General features: G+C 40.0%; 1 non-coding gene across 1 annotated transcript; it reads right to left on the bottom strand.

Annotated features, from left to right (window-relative positions):
- Positions 1 to 10,818: 10,818 nt before the first annotated feature.
- On the bottom strand, positions 10,819 to 10,922 carry LOC130984022 (small nucleolar RNA R71). The gene has a single exon (XR_009087983.1). It is a non-coding gene; the product is annotated as a small nucleolar RNA R71 (small nucleolar RNA).
- Positions 10,923 to 11,541: the final 619 nt, after the last annotated feature.

Genomic DNA, 11,541 nt, shown 5'->3' with positions numbered 1-11,541 from the left:
GCTGCGTGGTGCGCATGAGGAGGAAATTTGGTGCGCCAGAGACTGCCCTGCCCGCGCCAAGGGCGGGGCAGAAAATGTTGATGCGCGCGAACATGAAGCGTGCGTGCGCTTGGTGCTGCCAGAATTGAGAAGTGCGCGTGCGCGTGCTGCACGTTGATGCGTGGGACGGTCAGATTTGAGGAGCGCGCGTGCGCGCGAAGCAAGTTGACGCGCGGATGCTCCCTGCCCGCGCCAAGGGCAGGGCAGGAATGGTTTGGTGTGCCAGGAAGCAAAATTGGTGCGCCAAGGTCTTGTGTGTGATGCGCCAATTTCAAATGCTGCCCTGCCCGCGCCAAGGGCAGGGCAGGGTTCCTTCCTTCATGTCTTGGGTTCGATCCTGGGAGGGAGCAAACACGCTAGTTATTTTCTTGCTTTCTTGGCACCATAGTCACCCTTAGTCCTTGGCTCCCTCATGGTCCCTTGCTCGAGCCTTGTAGCATGCATAATTGACATTTTTATCTTGATTTTTTTCCTCATGGAGCCCGATCTTGCTCTCCACAAGGGCAGGGCAGAGTTTGCTTCTCTTGGCTCCAAGGCACCATTTTGTGCTCTGCCCTTGGAGTGGGCAGGGCAAGGTTGCCTTGTCTTGGTTTGGTCACTTGATGCTGCCCTTGTGGAGGGCATTCTGCCCTTGTGGAGGGCAAGATTGCTTCCACTATGAGTTCGGCGCACTTCTCCCTTGATTCGGCCACGCTTTTCTTTCCTCGGCTACACTTTTTATGCCACGCTTTTTATTTTCTTTTCTTTTCTTCACCTACAATAAACCAAAACAACCACTCAAAGTATCACTAAATTCAAGAGGCTTATAAATCAATTAAAATGCAATTAAAATTAGCTTAAACCTCATGATTTATCATTAATTTCATAGTGGTTGCTTGATTTAGAGAAGTTATGCATTTTCACTCCAAATCACTAACTTAGGATGCAAGAAAGTGCATAAATGCTACCAAAACAAGTGAAATTAGCTTGAAAAATGGGTATATGATGACTTGTCATCACAACACCAAACTTAAACCTTGCTTGTCCCCAAGCAAGCATCAAAACTAAGAGAAAATGGGATGAATAAGAAAATAACATAAATCCTTATTATGCAGATAGCAGAACTTCAATATATGGGGCATTTATGCAGACAATGATACTCATTTATTATTGCTGCTGCATAATACACATTTTGCATCCAAGGTTTGATAGACTTGCTGTTATAAGACTCTCCTTTTGATCACTCCCTTGCTAACTTCTTTTTGGCTTATAATGCTTTAACAAGCTTATTATTCTTTAAGAGGTTTGGTGTTAAATGTTGCAGCTTAGCCTTTGGCTTCATTTTCTTTTATTTTGCTCAACATCTTTCCACCACAGACACTTAGCTCACTAATTCTTCCTAGGATCATTGATGCCCAGCATCTCTTTGGATCACTAAGTGCTTTGTATCTAAGTTGCTCTTTATTGTGGATTTTCAATTGGCCATCCCAAATCAGTTGATCTAAGTGACCGGGTTTCAAAATACCCCTTAGAATTTACTCATCCAAGCAGATCTCAGTACAAGAACACCACAGGCATTTGTCCTAGGGTCCAAACCATTGGTGTCCAACCTTTATTCTTTGTTTTTCTTGCCATTTTGGCTTTTTCTTTCTTCCTTTTCTTTCTGTTTTTGTTACCAAGGGTGTTTCATTGTTGATAAAGGTCTATATAACAGCAAGCTAACTTACAATTGAATGAGAATGATATTATGCAACACTTATTTCATGAGTTATGCATTTAATCAAACACATGTGCCACCACCAACTTCCATTCATACTCATGCAACATTGGATCTTTCTCTTTTCAATTCAAACCAAACTCTTTTATTTAAGCATATGGGAAACAAAGCAAAATTTAAATCTGAGTGATGGATACAAGCATTATGCAGACTTATCATTTTCACAAACAATTTCACTTGCAACTAGATGAACACTTTAGCAAGGCATATAATGGTTTCCAAATTCAAAATATCACACAGCAGCAAGAGTTAAGTTCAGATACAACCTTTGTAGTTGCAGCCCTTTGATTTTTCTTTCTGCTATGTTCCCTTTGAGTCAAAATGCATAGTGTCTTCAATTATTGATTCATGTCCTGCATAATCCTCAAAGTTGCTTGCTTCTCAAGCCCTTGATCATATGGTTAGTAAGCATAACTGAGTGTGGTTTCAGGATTTGTTTTGGTGTGTGAACACCAAACTTAATTGTTTTGCCACTGTCTCAGATGTACAAAGTTAACCATATTTGAAACCATGTATCCTTGCTAAAGGTTAATGGAATTAAAGCTAGAAAACAATTTAACAGTTGAGTAATGTGGTTGATTGCTTGGAGTTAGAATCATGCAAGAGGTGAGAATGTATTAAATGATATTTTTGGTGGAACACCAAACTTAGAAGTTTTCATTCTTCCTCAATTTGTTTTGGTGTGCAACACCAAACTTAGCTCCTTGCAATCCATACCAATTACTCAACATTTTTTATTAAAGAGCTATGAAAAGAAACTACCTCAGGTTGGGTTGCCTCCCAACAAGCGCTCTTTTATTGTCATTAGCTTGACATCTTCATTTTTTTGCTTCAAGGAGGTTGAAAATCGCAGTGTCTCAGCTTGTCTTTCTTTACTGTGAATTTCCTTCCGGTTCCCTCTTGATGACCTCTATAGATTCTTGTGGAAGAATCTTAGTTACAATGTAATGCTCAGGTAACTGTGGGGACACCTTCAAAGGTTGAATATTGATCATCACTCGATCCCCTGGTGAAAAATCTCCGGTGAGGATTTTTTTCTTTCCTTTAGTTTTATCCTCTGTTTCTTCTTGATAGAATTCCTTTTTGTGTTTTTCTTGGCTGGTGCTTCCTTTGTCTAGTATTTTCTCATTGTCCTCTATGATCTCTTTCCATCCTTTCTTCTTTGTAACATCCTTGTTATTGGTTGGTTTGCCTTCAATGGTTTTGAAGAAAGTATTTGGTTTCTTCTCACCTATATCTGCAAAGTGCTTTGCCACTTGAGCTATCCGCTCCTCAAGTCTTCTCATTAACATATCTTGGTTCTTTGCTGTCTCCTCTTGATGTTTCATCATTCTCTCCATTAGAATCTCCAGGTTTGTGATTCTCTGAGAGTCTTGTGAGGTTGGTTGGTTATGACATGTTAAAGGTAGGAAGGGTGGGTGTGGTGGAAGCATGTAGTGGTTGTTATTGCTGTAATGATGTTCTTGTTGATTTGTGAAGTTGTGGTTATTACAACTGAAATCCCTTGGTTTGTAGTCTTGGCATTCATTCCTTCTCCAGTTGAAATGAGTCTGGGGTGTCTGTGTTGTGAATGTTGGTTTTGAATAATGTTGATGGTTGGGTGATGTTGATTGTCTGTGGTCATGGAGTTACCCTGGTGGAAATTTCCTTGTTCTTGACGTTGAGGCTCCCTCATTCTCAGATAAGAATGGGGTCTCCATGGTGGGAATTTGGTAATCTCTGCAGCAGATAGATCCATATTTTGCTGTGGTTGATGATGCATTTGTCTGTTTAAGTCATCTAACACAGTCACCCCTTCGATGTTTATTACTTCTTTTTCTGGGATTGCATTCTGTGATTTCTCAATTGAGTGTTGGTTGTTGACTCCTTTGTCATTGAAATCTGAAATTCCTTGGGTAGTTGTTGTTGCTTTGAGTAACCCATCTGAGAAGTGATCCACTGCTTTTCTTGTTTCTGGAGTGAGTCCTTCATAGAAAGCTCGGAAGCCCACTTTATCAGTTGCTTTCTTGTATCTTTCCCAGGCTTTAAAGAGCGGTTCTTCATCTCCTTGTATGAATAGATGTTCTTCCTTTTTCAGCTGGATGATCTGTCTAGATGGGGTGAATTTGGCCAGAAATTTGATAACCAAATCATCCCAACTAGTGATACTTCCTTGGGGAAAACTTTCAAACCATTGTGTAGCTTTACCCTTTAATGAGAAGGGAAATAGCAGAATCTTGTAAGTGTCTTGATCTGAACCATCGGTTTTGACTGCATTACAAGTCTTTAGAAAAGTGGATATGTGCTGCTGAGGGTCCTCCGACGGATTTCCTTCATAGGAACAATTGTTCTTGATGAGAGTGATGAGTGGTGGCTTCATGTCATGATATCCTTTGTCTGTAAGAACTTGATTTCCTGTGATATGCACACAATCAGGATGACCAAACAGCAACACGCTTGAGAATTAAGTGCAATTATTTGGGATAAAATGTTAGTGGGTTAATAGAGGCAATTTATCAAACAGTTAGTGTGTTAGTAGGAGTTAGAATAACAGAAAAAGAAAAAGTGCGTAATCTAGACCTCCACTTCACTTAATCATTGTCAATCTATTTCAATCCCCGGCAACGGCGCCAAAAACTTGATGTGTGGAAAGCGATCCAACACAAAACTCACCGGCAAGTGTACCGGGTCGCATCAAGTAATAATAACTCACAAGAGTGAGGTCGATCCCACAGGGATTGAAGGATTGAGCAATTTTAGTTTAGTGGGTGGTTTAGTCAAGCAAATCAAGTTTTGATTGAGTGATTTGTGTTTAACAGAAATTAAATGACAGTAAATGTAAAGGGGGAAGGGGGAAGTGCAGTAAAATAAAGAACAGAAGAGTAAAAGTGCAGAAACTTAAAGAGCAAGAAAGTAAATGACTGAAACTTAAAGTGCAAGAAAGGTAAATTGCAGTAACTTAAATGGCAAGAAAGATAAATTGCTAGAATGTAAAAGGGAGTTGAGGAATGGGATTGCAAGATCTAAACAAGAAAAAGTAAATTGCAGCAAATAAAGAGATTAGAACTTGAAATGAGAGCAATGAGAATTAAATCAGCAAGGAAATAAAATGCAGCAAGGTTCATAGAAGAACCAAGAGCCAAATTGGGTCTCAGGTCTCAAGAGACTAGGTAGCAGAGCCTAGATCTCTATTTGCCTTCCTAGATCCAGATGAACAAAGCAATTGGCAAGAAAATTAGAAGAAGAAGCAGTAAAGGAAATGGAAACAGATTCAATTATGCAGAAAGTGAATTAAAGAGAATTTGAATGGGAATTGAGACAGAATTTCCTCAATTTCTCACACCCAATTCTCAGAAACAGAAGAGTAAAATTCCTAAGGCAAGAACGAGGGAGAAGAGAGATCAATTCCCTCCCTAATTCTCAGAAATCTCAACAGAAAGCTAGAAATTCAAAAGGTAAAAGTGAAAATTGACAAAAGGTGCATAAAGGTAGCTAAAAAATTTTTAATTACATTAAACTAACTACTATTTATACACTTTCCATTCTTGGATTTTGGGATTTGGATGGGCTTTTGAATTGGTGAAGAAATGAATTCAAATTAATTTTTAATTTGAATTTTTGGCCCAAAAATGCACTCCCAGGAGGCTGCCCTGCCCTTGTGGAGGGCAGGGCAGAAAATTGATGCTAGGCACAAGAAGTTGGTGCGGCCATAGTGCGCATGGTGAAGAAATTGGTGCGCCAGAAGCTGCGTGGTGCGCATGAGGAGGAAATTTGGTGCGCCAGAGACTGCCCTGCCCGCGCCAAGGGCGGGGCAGAAAATGTTGATGCGCGCGAACATGAAGCGTGCGTGCGCTTGGTGCTGCCAGAATTGAGAAGTGCGCGTGCGCGTGCTGCACGTTGATGCGTGGGACGGTCAGATTTGAGGAGCGCGCGTGCGCGCGAAGCAAGTTGACGCGCGGATGCTCCCTGCCCGCGCCAAGGGCAGGGCAGGAATGGTTTGGTGTGCCAGGAAGCAAAATTGGTGCGCCAAGGTCTTGTGTGTGATGCGCCAATTTCAAATGCTGCCCTGCCCGCGCCAAGGGCAGGGCAGGGTTCCTTCCTTCATGTCTTGGGTTCGATCCTGGGAGGGAGCAAACACGCTAGTTATTTTCTTGCTTTCTTGGCACCATAGTCACCCTTAGTCCTTGGCTCCCTCATGGTCCCTTGCTCGAGCCTTGTAGCATGCATAATTGACATTTTTATCTTGATTTTTTTTCCTCATGGAGCCCGATCTTGCTCTCCACAAGGGCAGGGCAGAGTTTGCTTCTCTTGGCTCCAAGGCACCATTTTGTGCTCTGCCCTTGGAGTGGGCAGGGCAAGGTTGCCTTGTCTTGGTTTGGTCACTTGATGCTGCCCTTGTGGAGGGCATTCTGCCCTTGTGGAGGGCAAGATTGCTTCCACTATGAGTTCGGCGCACTTCTCCCTTGATTCGGCCACGCTTTTCTTTCCTCGGCTACACTTTTTATGCCACGCTTTTTATTTTCTTTTCTTTTCTTCACCTACAATAAACCAAAACAACCACTCAAAGTATCACTAAATTCAAGAGGCTTATAAATCAATTAAAATGCAATTAAAATTAGCTTAAACCTCATGATTTATCATTAATTTCATAGTGGTTGCTTGATTTAGAGAAGTTATGCATTTTCACTCCAAATCACTAACTTAGGATGCAAGAAAGTGCATAAATGCTACCAAAACAAGTGAAATTAGCTTGAAAAATGGGTATATGATGACTTGTCATCATTATGCATTTTCATTCCAAATTACTTACTTAGGATGCAAAAAAGTGCATAAAGACTAGTAAAACAAGTGAAATTAGCTTGAAAAATGGGTATATGATGACCTGTCATCACAACACCAACTTAATTCTTGCTTGTCCCCAAGCAAGCATCAAAACTAAGAGAAAATGAAATGAACAAGAAAAGAAAACATATCCTTATTAGGCATATAGCAGAACTTGATTCATGGAGTTTTTATGTAGACAATGATAACTCAATTATTGTTGCTGTTACATAATATACATTTTTCCTCAAAGGCTTACTAAACTTGCTGTTATAAGGTTTATTCTTTCTTTGCTCCCTTGCTAACTTTTCTTTTCTCATGTTGCTTAACAAGCTTATTATTCTTTTGGAGGCTTGGTGTCTAATGTTGCAGTAGTAGCCTTTGGCTTTATTTTTACTCAACATCTTTCCACCACAGACACATGGCTCACTATTTCTTCCTAGGATCATTGATGCCCAGCATCTCTTTGGATAACTAAATATTCTGTATCTAGGTTGCTCTTTATCGTGGACTTTCAATTGGCCATCCCAAATCAGTTGATCTAAGTGACCGAGTTTTAAAATACCCCTCAGAATTTACTTATCCAAGCATATCCTAGTACAAGAACACCACAGGCATGTGTCCTAGGGTCCAAGCTATTGGTGTCCAGCCTTTATTCTTTATTTTTCTTGCCATATTGGATTTTTCTACTTCCTTTACTTTCTGTTTTAATTTTTTTTTTTTGCTCTCAAGGGCTTTTTCTTTACTGAAAGAACCTTTATAACAGCAAGCTAGCTCACACTTCAATGAAAATGACATTATGCAGCAATTATTTTATGAGTTATGCATTTAATCAAACACATACACCACCATTAACTTCCATTCTAACTTATGCAACATTGGATATTTACTTTCCAATTCAAACAATTCTCTTTTATTCAAGCATATGGGAAACAAAACAAAATTTGGCTAGGTGATGGATGACAAGCATTATGCAGATTATCATACTTAATCAAACAACTTTGATGCCAAGGCATCTTAGGCTAGTTTCACTAGCATTTTTCTGTTAGTTTTAGTTGTTTTATGCATTTTCTTGAGCTTAAAGTAACCAAGAATGGTTAAATGAACAACAAAGCAAGGAACCATCCAAAACATTATGATTTTGATGCAAATTCCATGAGTTTATAGTGATATTACTTGAATGCTATGAATGGATGAATTCTCATGAAATTTTGCAAGACTTTGATGCAATTGTTTGGATGATTTCAGGGAAGAAGAGGCTAGGCAAGGAAGCAACAAAATCAATAAGGGAAGCTTGAATATCAAATGGGACGTTTAAGCTCCAGTTTAAGGTTAAACTGGAGCTTAAACGCCAGAATCATGAGAAAGGAGGAAATGCTGTAACTGGCGTTTAACCTCTAGTTTAACCTTAAACTGGAAGTTAAACGCCAGAATGAGAAAGGCACTAAGAGGCATTCCCACGTTTAACCTCCAGTTTAACCTTAAACTGGAGGTTAAACGCCAGAATGATGATTTGAACCAAGGGAGCATTCCACGTTTAACCTCCAGTTTAACCTTAAACTGGAGGTTAAACGTGTTCGACACTTTTCCCCACCAAGAAGCATTTCCACGTTTAACCTCTAGTTTAACCTTAAACTGGAGGTTAAACGCCAGAAGCAAGAGAGGCACCAGGAGAGTTCCACGTTTAACCTCCAGTTTAACCTCAAACTGGAGGTTAAACGTGTTCGATTGTTTTTCTCCTCCAGGGTGTTTTCTTCATTCCACGTTTAACCTCCAGTTTAACCTCAAACTGGAGGTTAAACGTGCTCGACCCAAATTGCCTCCAGGGTTGCTTTATTCATTTCCAAGTTTAACCTCCAGTTTAACCTTAAACTGGAGGTTAAACGTGTTCGACCACAAATTGCCTCCAGGGTTGCTTTCTTCATTTCCAAGTTTAACCTTAAACTCGAGGTTAAACGTGTTCGATATATTCACTCTCCTGGGTTGCTTTCTTCCAATTCCACGTTTAAGTTTCAGTTTAACCTTAAACTGAAACTTAAACTTCAACTTAAACGCAACCTTTTTAAAGGGTTTCTGGGCCAAAAATATTGAAGTTTAAGTTAGCAATTGAGCACAATTATTAACTTAAACATATTATGGTGAGAAACCCAAGTGAATATCATGGTTTATGGGATTGGGCCTGAAGAATTGATGAGTCTGGAACTTCAAATTGTTGAGTCTTGTGTCATTACTTGTTCATCACTAAGTTTGCTCAATGAATGTTACAGAATTGGATCACAGCCTCATCAGGATTATGGACCATAAGCCTAAAGCAAAAGGAAATCAAGGAAAGGCCTCAAAGCCCAAGAAACACAACAGAAGCTCAATTTAGAAAGTGTATAAATAGGATAGAATTGAAGTTAGTTGGGATCTTTTGACCTTTTGACATTTTTTTACACTAGAGAACTTTGGATATTGTGTAATTGAATTCTGAGCTATGAAGCACTAAACCCCTTTCATTGGGTTAGGGAGCTCTATTGTAATTCAATGAATCAATAATAGTTTCATCTTCTTCTTCAATCTTTTCTCTTGAATTTTGTTAGAAAGCTTCTCGATCTAATTCCATTGGGTAGTTGTCTTGGGAAGGAAATTTCCCATAATTGGAATCCTTCGGAACCTTGGGAAAGGAATGATGGATTCATGCTAGAGAAGCTTTCTCACAGTGAATTGGATTGGGGTTTGGATGGATATTGTGACATGTAATCCTACAAAATTGTGGTTCATGAAACTGTGTGGTATAATCAGTGATCGAGCATCATCTCTTCTTATGAACATTTAAACCAAGGGATTGGGAATTTGTTTGTTTTTAGAGAGAATTGGTGAGCCAAGGAATTGGGATCCAATCATATAAGATTGCCAAGCATGATTCAATGAATGCATTGGTTGAGAAAGAGATGAAAATGTTTTGATTCGGAGATTTCAATATCTCCTGACCCCAATGAACCCCACTCTCTGATCTATCCTCTTCTATTCATATTCTGCAAAATTTCAATTCATGCAATCACCCCAATTCCCTTTTACTTTCAGCAATTTACTTTCTCGCACTTTAATTCTCGCAATTTAAGTTTATGCAATTTCAATTCCGTGCAATTTACGTTTCCTGCTACATTTACTTTATGCAATTCACATCCAAAAGTTGATTCCGCTCAACTAATCAAACTTCTAATTCGAATTGCTCACTCAACCAATCCTTGTGGGATTCGACCTCACTCTATTGTGAGTTTTTACTTGACGATAACCGGTGCACTTGCCGGAAGGAATTTTGCCGCTCATGCAATTTCCTAAATCGTAGCATAACAAGTTTATGCACATCAAGTTTATGGCGCCGTTGCCGGGGAATGGTTTTCGATTGACAATTCTCAAATTGGAAGTTAACTAGATTGAGCATTTTTCTTGTTTTGTTAATTTAGTTCAAATTACTTGTTGAATTTTTAATTTCTGCACTCTGTTACTTGTTTTTTTCTTTCTTATGCCTTTCAATTCTAGCAACTAACTCACTGACCCACTAACTATTTGAATTAATTCCTCAACTGCTCTAACCATACTCTTCCATTAACCAAGAGTATTCCACTTGTTTGTTGCTTGTGGTGTGTTCTTGTATGACAGGTAGGAGAGGAGAGGCATCAACTCCTCCATATACCGAGCCAGAGAGGACCCTTCATAGACTTAGAAGGGAAGCAAGAGGGAAGAGAGTATTGAGAGAAGAAGAATCTGAAGGAGAATCTGAGGACAACTTTGAGGAAGCTCTAGATCTCAACATGGATAGAGAATTTCACAACCATGAGAGGGCTGATGGAAACAATGCCATTCCTGAGAGGAGGGTTCTTGGTTCATACATAAACCCAACCTCTGGGAATTGTGGTAGCAGCATTCAGAAACCACCCATTCAGGCCAACAATTTTGAACTCAAACCACAGCTAATATCACTGGTGGAGAACCATTGTTCATTTGGTGGGAGTGCTAATGAAGATCCAAACCAACATCTCACCAAATTCCTGAGAATTTGCGACACTGTGAAGTCCAATGGAGTCCAGGACGATGCCTATAAACTGTTCTTGTTCCCATTTTCACTTAGGGACAAGGCAGCTAAGTGGCTGGAATCATTCCCAAGGGACAGCCTAACAACCTGGGATGAGGTGGAGAGCAAGTTTCTGGCACGTTTCTACCCCCCACAAAAGGTCAATAGGCTTCGATCTGAGGTTCAGACTTTTAGACAACAAGATGGTGAGACGCTCTACGAGGCATGGGAGAGGTTCAAAGAATTGACAAGGAAATGTCCACCAAACATGTTCCCTGACTGGGTGCAATTGCATATTTTCTATGATGGACTTTCTTATGAATCAAGGAAGGTTGTAGACCATTCATCAGGAGGTTCATTGAACAGGAAAAAGACTGTGGAAGAAGCCATTGAAGTGATTGAGACAGTGGCTGAGAATGAATACTACTATGCTTCAGAGAGACACAACACTAAGGGAGTCATGGAGCTGAACCATGTTGATACAATTCTAGCCCAAAACAAGGTGTTTGCCAAGCAACTAGCAGAGCTCACCAGGAAATTAGACACAAAACCAAGTGGCTGCGATACACACACAAGATCAAGAGGAAGTAAGCATTGAAGGAGGTGATTGGGAAGAGGCCAACTATGTGGGAATTCAACAAAGGCAATCATATGATCCACATTCCAACACTTACAACCCAGGATGGAAAAACCACCCAAACTTTGGGTGGGGAAACCAGCAAACCCAACCACAAAACCACAAATCTTACAACCATAACCAACACAACAATTCCACATACCAAAACTCCGACCAAAGATCATACCAAGCCACACAAAACACTTACTCCCAACCACCATATCATGGCCAAAATAACCAACCTGCCCAATCTAATCCGAACCAACAATTTCA

This window comes from Arachis stenosperma, chromosome 5 (genome assembly GCF_014773155.1).
Source record: "Arachis stenosperma cultivar V10309 chromosome 5, arast.V10309.gnm1.PFL2, whole genome shotgun sequence".
In the NCBI taxonomy this organism is placed as follows: domain Eukaryota; kingdom Viridiplantae; phylum Streptophyta; class Magnoliopsida; order Fabales; family Fabaceae; genus Arachis; species Arachis stenosperma.
The sequence above is the reverse complement of the archived record's forward strand: the minus strand, read 5'-3'. Positions and strand labels throughout refer to the sequence as shown.